The sequence below is a fragment of the Lynx canadensis genome, chromosome A2 (genome assembly GCF_007474595.2).
Source record: "Lynx canadensis isolate LIC74 chromosome A2, mLynCan4.pri.v2, whole genome shotgun sequence".
Lineage (NCBI taxonomy): Eukaryota > Metazoa > Chordata > Mammalia > Carnivora > Felidae > Lynx > Lynx canadensis.
The window spans coordinates 60,731,287-60,740,604 of record NC_044304.2 but is presented as its reverse complement, the minus strand read 5'-3'; positions in this window follow the sequence as shown (position 1 = coordinate 60,740,604).

Below are 9,318 nucleotides of genomic sequence, written 5' to 3'. Positions count from 1 at the left end.
TGAGGCACATGCAAATGTAAAATTGCTTTATCTGCCAGGTGAAATAACATTTAATCTTTATGAAGTTTTCCTCTTTATCCTTTGTAGTGATTTTTGCTTTGAAATCTCTTTTGTCTGGTATTAGTGTAGCTATAGAAACTTCTTTTTGGTTAGAATTACCTAAATATCTTTGTATCCTTTGACTTTCAACCTCTCAGTATACTTGTGCTTGAGAAGTGTCTCCTTAATACCAGCATGACAAACTGTCTTTTAACTTGAACATTTAACATATTTACATGATTGTAATTACTGATATGTTCAATTTATAACTATCCTCTTGTACTTTTTCTTGAACTACCAGTTTCATGTTTCTTCTTATCCTCTTTTGTATATATTTGGTGTTTTTTTTCTCCTCTCCCACTGTTAACCCTCTCCCCAAATACTTTGGAAGCCAAGTTAGGGTGTAGTACTTTCATTGTTTACTCCAAGAATTCCAAATGCTCTTCTCTTAAAAAGTAACACATTTAGTAAATAAAAGTTCAATTTGTAACACTTGCCTATTTCTGTGATGTAAATACTTCCATCTGATTTCAGGCTACCTTCAGTGAATGTGCACTTGGAAGAGAGGTGCAGAAGTGGCTTGTAAGAAGCTGCTTCCAGCTAGTTTCACACCACTTACACCCTCGATAAAGACTCTTAAAATACTTTAACTCTATTTTCCAACTCTGAAGCTATTGTGGACATGTATTGTAAACTCTCTATTAGTTTCCTATTGCTCTGTAAACAAATTATCACCAGCTTAGTGGCTTAGTATGCACCAATTCATCATCTTCCACTTCTGTAGCTTAGAGGTGCTGACAAGGCTGTGTTCCTTGCCAGAGGCCGCTGGTGAGAATTCTGTTTCCTTCCTTTCCCAGTGCCTGTCGATCTTGTCTCGTGACTCCTTGCTCATTCTTCAGATCCAGCGACAGCCGGGAGCAGTCCTTGCATCTCCTCATCGACCTTCCTGGACCCTGGTAATGGCATTGTCCCTTCCCCCAATCCAGATAGGTGCTCCACATTAAATTCAGTTGATGACCATCCTTAATTCCATCTGCACTCTTAATTTTCCTTTGCCATGTGACACGAAATATCCTAGGGTATGGGGATTAGTATGTGGGCATCTTTGGGAGACCATTACTTTGCCTCCAACTCTTGCTTTAAACATTTTTAAATTTAACCCACAATACATATTATTGTTTTTAAGGCCAATGCTTGTTTAAATTACTATTTTCTGTGCTCTTTATTACTTCTTGAAGCCCAGATCCATCTGCTAATTCCCTCTCACCTAAAGTACAGTCTCTTATGCATTTCATTCTTATAGAACCTGGTGTGGATTTCTTTTATTTGTCCCACTTGAGATTTGTCTAGCCCTTTGAAGCTGTGAGGCAGTATCTTTCATCAGTTCTGGAAAATTCTTAGTAACTGTCTTTTCAGATATTGCTTCTCCATTTTCTCTGTTCTCCTGTCTGAGTCCATAATTATACATATGTTAGACCTTCTGACATTATCTTGTGGTTTCTTAGCCCTTTTCATCTTTTCCTTCACTTTGACCTGTTCTCCATTACTGATAAACTTTTCAGTACTATTTTCCATTTCACTAATTTCAGTGTGTCTAATTTGCTATTAAACCCATCTGTTACACTTGTAATTTCAATTCTATTGTATTTAAATTTTGATTGTTTTTCAAATCTCATCCTTTTTGGATATATTCAAGGTTATCTTTTGTCTATTTCAAAGTGTTAAACATAGTTATTGTAAAGTCTGTGTCTAATAATTCCATTTATCTGAAATTCTTAAAGGTCTGTTTGACTTTGTTTTTTGTTTTTGTTTTCTCATTCATGGTGCCATGTTTCTGTTTGTGTTATGTTTGACTACCAAAATTTTATTTGGAATTTTCTTTGGAATTTTATTTTTCTTGGAATCTTATTTCATAATTCTCTGATGCCCCGAATAAATGTGGATTCTTTCAGAGGGGATTTGTGTTGGCATCTGCCAGGCTCTAGAAGCACTCCCAACCCAGGATCACTCTAAAGTTCCTTCTAATTTTCAGGTTACCCAGGTGGTAGGAGTTCAGGCTGCACAGCCATGAAAGGACTACTCGTGGTTTTCATATCCTCAGAGGGAATCTTCTTCCAAACCAAATTGGAGACACTCTCCTCAGGGGTGGAGGCCAGTTATTTCTCTTTCACTGGGTATGACCCTTTGGAATCCTAGCCTTAGAGACAGAGGCTACTCTTTTACAGCCCCTACCTTGGATGGGTCCTGAGGGCTGGTTTCTGTTCCTCAAATGCTGGAAGCTGTGAAATCTCGAATGCAGGTTCCCTGGTGTGGTGAAGGTCCCCAGAAGGAAGCTGCTGTCATTCTCTAGGCTCACCTCTTTGCTTCTGGGACCTGACCAGAGAATGCCCAGCTTTCTTACCAACTCATTAGATAATTATGATATTAAAATAAATTTTCAGTGCTTTTTACTGTTTTAGGATTAGCTCTGATTAGTGTATAGTTTGCATTTCTGATAATTAAAATCCACTCTTTCAGACCTTTTATTTCAACAATATACTTTTTAAATTTCTGAGATGTCTAAATAGATTCTCTTCAATTTTTTTTTGTTTTGGCAAAATATATACAACATAAAATTTACCATTGTAATAATTCTAAGTGTACAGTTCTGTGGCATTCATTACATTCCCAATGTTGTACAACCACGACATCAGTTTTTCTAAAACTATCATTCCACAGAGACTCTGTAGCTACTAAGCAGTAACTCCCCATTCTCCCACCTCTGGACCCTGGTAACTGCTAATCCACTTTCTGTATCTGTTAGTTGCCTGCTCTGGGTTCCTCACGTAAGTGGAGTCCCACAATATCCTTTTGTGTCTGGCTTATTTCACATAGTGTGTTTTCAAGTTTCATCCGTGTTGTAGTATGAATCAAAATTCCACCATTTCTTGTGAATGAATAATACTCCATTTATGTTTATACCATATTTTGTTATCCATTTAGTTGTTGATAGGCATTTGGGTTGTTTCCACCTTCTCGCTATGGTGAATACCTGCTACTTTGAACCTTAGTGTACAAGTATCCGTTTGAGTTCCTGCTTTCACTTCTTTGGGACATATACCCCAGAAGCATAATTGCTGGATCATATGGTATTTCTGTGTTTAGCATTTTTAGCAACTGCCAAACTGTTTTCTACAGTGATCAAACCATCTTACATTCCCACCAACACTGTACTAGGGTCCCAGTTTCTCCACATCCTCATTGACACTTGATATTTTCTTTGTTTGGTGGTAGTCATTTTAGTATGTGGGAAGTGGTATCTCACATACTTTAATGCATTTCTTTAATGACTAATGATGTTGAGCATATTTTCATGTGCTCATTTGCTGTGAGTATATCTTCCTTGGAGAAATGTCTATTCAAGCCCTTTGCCCATTTTCTAATTGGGTTGTTTGGTTTTTTTTTTTTTTTTTTTTTTTGTGGTTGAGTTGTAGGGTTTCTTATGTATTTTGGATATGAGTCCATTATCAGATATATGATTTGCAAATATCTTCTCCCATTCTGTGGGTTGTCTTCACTCTTTTGATAATGTCCTTTGATACACAAAAATTTTTAAACTTTGAAGAAGTCTAATTGATCAAGTTTTTTCTTTTGTTGCCTATGCTTTTGGTGTCATAGCCAAAAGAATCAGTGTCATGAAGCTTTTCCCCTATGTTTTTTTCCAAGAGTTTTATTGTTTTAACTTGCACGTTTGGGTCTTTGACCAATTTTGAGTAATTTTTGTATATGATGTAAGCTATGGGTCCAACTTCATTCTGTTGAAAAAACTGTCCTTTCCACATTGAATGGTCTTAGCACTTGAGTCAAAAATATGTTGGACCATGTATGTGAAATTTATTTCTGGGCTCATTTTTCTATTCCATTGGCCATATGTCTGTTGTTTATGTACTACACTATTTTGATTACGAAGTTTATAGCTAGTTTTGAAATTCGAAGGTATGAGTCCTCCAACTTGTTCTTCATTTTAAGAGTGTTTTTGTTATTCAGTGTTCTTGAGATTCCGTATAAATTTTAGGATGACTTCTTCTATTCTGTAAACAAATGTTTTGAGATTTTGATTGGAACTCCATTGAATCTGTAAATTGCTTTGGGTAACATTGACATCTTAACAGTATTAAGATTTCCAATCTGTGAACATGGGATATCTTTCCACTTATTTATATCTGCATTAGTATTTTCAACATTGTTTTTGTAGTTTCCAGTGTCCACATTTTTTGTCATTTTGAGTAAATGTATTTCTTTTTTTTAATTTTTTTCAATGTTTATTTATTTATTTTGAGAGAGTGGACAGAGAGCTTGAGTAGAGTAGGGACAGAGAGAGAGAGACACACAGAACGCAAAGCAGGCTCCAGGCTCCGAGCTGTCAGCACAGAGCCCGACGCGGGACTCAAACCCACCAACGGTGGGATCATGACCTGAGCCAAAGTCAGACATTGAACTGACTGAGCCACCCAGGTGCCCCTGAGTAAATGTATTTCTAAAGATTTTTTCTTTTGATGCTAATGTAAATAGAATTGATTCCTTAATTTCTTTTTCGTATTGCTCATTGTTAGTGAGTGGAAGTGCAATGGACTTTTCTCAATCTCTTTGAGTATGACTGAAATTCAAAAAGCTGTACATACATAATGTATACACTTTGATAAGCTTGGAGATCATAATATCCCTGTGAAACATCACAATGAAGGCCATAAACCTATCCATCACCTCCAAAAGCTTTCCTCTCATTCCCTGTATGTATTATTATTTATGTTTATTTATTTATTTGTTTATTATATATATATATATTTATATGCTTGTGTGTATGTGGTTAATGGCACTTAACATAAGATCTACCTTCTTAGCATATTTTTAAGTATACCATTGAGTGTTGTTAATATAGACCCTATATTGTACATTAGATCTCCAAAAGTTACTCATTTTGCGTAACTTAGACTAACCAACACCTCTCCGTTTTTCCCTCCTCCCAGCCCTGGTAACCACTATTCTATGTTGTGGTTTTAAATTTACTATTTTAGATTCCTCTTAAAAGTGGGATCATGCAGTATTTGTCCTTTGGTCTATTTCACTTAGCGTAATGTCCTTCAGGTACATCCATGTCATTGCAAATGTCAGGATTTTCTATGTTTAAAGGCTCACTGATATTCTATTGTATTTATACACCACATTTTTCTTTATCCATTGACTCCTTGATAGACAGTTAGGTTGTTTCCATATCTTGATTATTATGAATAATGCTGCAGTGAATATTGGAGTATAGATATCTCTTTGAGATCTTCAGTACTTTTGGATATATACTCAGATGTGTGATTTTGGATCATATGGTATTGTTTTCTTTTAATTTTTCTTTTATTTTTATTTTATTTGAGAGAGAGAGCCTGTGATTGGGGGAGAGGGGTGGGGAAGGGGGGGGAGAGAGAGAGAGAGAGAGAGAGAGAGAGAGAGAGAGAGAGAGAATCCTAAGCCAACTCCATGCTCAGTGCAGAGCCCAACACGGTGCTTGATCCCACACTCTGGAGTCATCACCTGAGCCAAAATCAAGAGTTGGATGCCCAACCACTAAGCCACCTGGGTGCCCCGGATCATATGGTATTTCTATGTTTAGGTTTTGAGGAACCTCTATACTGTTTTCCACAGTGGCTGTACCAGTTTGCATTCCCACCAACAGTGTACAAGGTACCCTGTTTCTCAACATCCTTACCAACACATATGTTTTGTTTTTTTGACAATGGCCATTCTAACAGGTGTGAGGTGATATCTTATTGTGGTTTTCATTTGCATTTCCCCTGATGAGGTTATGTTGAACACCTTTTATATACCTGTTAGCCATTTGTACGTCTTCTTTTGAGAAATGTCTAGAGGGTCCTTTGCCCATTTTAAAATCAGTCTTCCTTAAGTTTATTCATTTATTTTTGAGGGTGGGGGGACAAAGGATCTGAAGCAGGCTCTGCGCTACAGCAGAAAGCCCAATGCGGGGCTTGAACCCACGAAACATGAGATCATGACCTGAGCCAAAGTCCGAAGATTAACCGACCTGAGCCACCCAGGCACTCCTAAATCAGTTTTTAAAAAATTATTATTGAGTTGTAGGAGTTCTTCTATATTTTGAATATTAACCTCATATGGGATTTGTGGTTTGCAAATAATTTTCTTCCATTCCCTAGGTTGCCTTTTCGTTTTGCTGATTGTTTCCTTTGCTGTGCATTGTTTTTTCAGTTTGATATAATCTCATTCGTCTATTTTTTTGCTATTGTTGCCTGTGCTTTGGTGTTTTAATCCAAGAATTCATTGCAGAGTGCAGTATTTAGCTTTTTCCCTAGTTTTTCTTCCAAGAGTTTTATAGTTTCAGGTTTTAGGGTTGTCCTCTTACCCATAGTGCCCTGCCATTTCAGTCGGAAGGACTCCCTTTACCGTTTGTTTCTAAGGTAGTTTGTGAATAAGCCTGTTGAAGGCAATGAGTCTGTGGGGACTGGGAAACTGGATACTACCTGTTGAAGGCCAAGGCCACTGCTACTGTGGGGAAGGGGTGGGACAACGCATTAAAAATGCCACTGAACTTTCCTGCAATTTTAAATATGACTTTTCTTGCTTGAGTGTTTGCTTGGTTGCTGTAAATCTTGGGTGTTCAGAGCCTCTACACAATTAGTTCGGAGAGTTTCAGGTGGTTTTCCTTCACGTTTCTGTGGGGATATGAGAACGGGAACTTCCTAGTGAGCCATTTTGCCAAAATACTGTTTTTTTAACCTATCACACTGGCAATAAAAGAAATTGGTGAAATTTACAGAGTGAGTTTGGGAAACTGGCACTATTACCGGTGTTGGTGACTATGCTGGGAGAGTAATCTGTAGGTTTGTGTATAGGTACGTTTAAATATGTAAGTGTATGTATATGTGTTGTCCATATGTATATATGTATGTGTATATATGTAAGTGCATATATACATGTTATCGGCACGTATATGTGTTTTCATGTGTGTATATATGGTGTGAGTGTATATACGTGTGTATTAGTATATATGTATGTGTTTGCTTGTATGTATATATGTATATTATATATTTATCTGAAAAGACTTAAAATACTAATATCATCTGACCTAGAAATACAGCTCCTAGAAACTTGGCTTAAGGAAATAATCATGGATGATTACTGGATGAAGTAATCATGGTTGGAGAGTTTTGGCTATGAGGACATTTATTGTCCATATTCCTTACAATAATGAATACTGCAGCAGTAGTTATGTCCAACAATATGGCTGGTTAGAACAGAATCATCCACCAGGCAGTGAAATGGCACACACACTAAAACTTATGTTAAGGAAGAATAATATATCGGAGACCTTGTATATAGTTATTACTTTAAAGTATTATTTATGTATTTATGTATTTATTTTGAGGTGAGGGAGGGGCAGAGAGAGAGAGGGAGAGAGAGAATCTTAAGCAAGCTCTATACCCAGCACAGAGCCCAGGAGATGTGGGCTCTGTCTCACTACTATGAGATCATGGCCTGGGGCCAAAATCCAGAGTTGGATGCTTAACTGACTGAGCCACCCTGGTGCCCCATAAAATATATTTTAAATTTAACTAAGTTTATTTAAAAAAATTATCTGACCTCCCTCATTCTAGTAGCAATCATTACTGCCTTGAACTAGGCCATTTAACAGTTGTCCGCTCCCAAACTCTTCCTAACCCGGTCCTCTGAGATTTCTTCCGATTGGGTCTCGAAGCCCCTGTGGATTTACTTAACTCCCTTTACCGAGCATTAATTACCTTCTGAACTTAGGGCAGCAATTCCGTGAGCTTCCATTTTACTGAAGGGAACACGGATCCTCACAACGGTATATGGATTTTCAGGAAGGGGAAGAGACCATGCACCATCCATGTATTAGTCACTGTACAAATATTAACTCATTCAACCCTCAGAGAAAGGCACCTATTTCTACCTGATTTTTCAAATGAGTAAACTATGGGCCCTGAGAAGATTCTATCTTGCCCATGTTTCCAGAGTTGGTAATTGGTGGCTCTCAGATTTCAACCCAGATATTCTGGCTCCAGAGGCAAGGTTTCAGTCATTGCTTTGCTCTCTCTCATTCTTATTAGCAGTAAAAACAAAATATTGATTATCAATAATACCGAATATAACACAGAAATGTGATCAACAGTGGTTTATATTTTCCAGAGCTTTTTGTCAGGCGTTTTCACTTACAAGAGCTCATTTATTTTTGAAAACTCATTTTGCTGAAACAGCAACTGAGGCTCAAGCACTCACAGATGGTGCCTGTGAAACCCACTGTGGGAACCCCAGACTCATTATTATTGCTTAATAACACAACGTAAAGAATAATAAAAGTGCTCCACGGTCCTTAGAGATGAACAGTGTACTTTATACACATTTACACGGGGTAACTGGCTCAGAGAGGCCAGCAACTCATGCAAGACAGCACTTAATCAAGTAAGAAATAGCAAAGTTACCACTTGTTTAATAGTAGTAACAACGCCTTGCTCTCCTGGGCTAAAGAAAACGCTGTTCCTTACAGAAATTAAACTCAGATCGCAGGGAGGTGTCCACTTCACCCAGCCCCGTCGCAGCTTCGTGGCCCCGGGACAGGTGTTCGGTTGGTTTGGCAACCTAGGCACCCGTCCGAGAGTCCTGGCCCGCGGGCACCCGGGCAGGTGGGCCGCCGCGGTCGCCCTGCTCCGGGTCCAAGCCGGTGCTGTGGTCGCCCCCACCCCCGCCCAAGGCCGCTGGGAGACATACTGGCCCTCTCCCAACACCTCCAAAAGCTCGGCGAACCCCACCGCTCCCAGGCGCGCTTCCAACGAACCCCTGCGTTCCTCCCAAGCGCCCCGATCCACTGTCCCGGGCCCCCTCCCCAAGCGCCTCCCTCTGCTGACCCGCGCCTCCTCCCGGATCGCCCCCCGCCGCCCCGGGACCGCTCCCCGAGCGCCCCCCATCGCCCCGGACCCCCTCCCCAAGCGCCCTGGGCTCCCTCCCCACCACCACCCCGGGCCCCCTCCCCGCCGCCCCTGGACCGGCTCCCCGAGCGCCCCCCATCGCCCCGGACTCTCTCCCCGCCGCCCTGGCTCCCTCCCGAGCGCCCCACCACCACCCGGGCCCCCTTCCCGCCGCCCCGGGACCGCTCCCCGAGCGCCCCCCATCGCCCGGACCCCCTCCGCGAGCGCCCTGGGATACCTTCCCGAGCGCCCCAACCACCATCGCGGACCCGTACCGCCGAGCTGCCCCGGC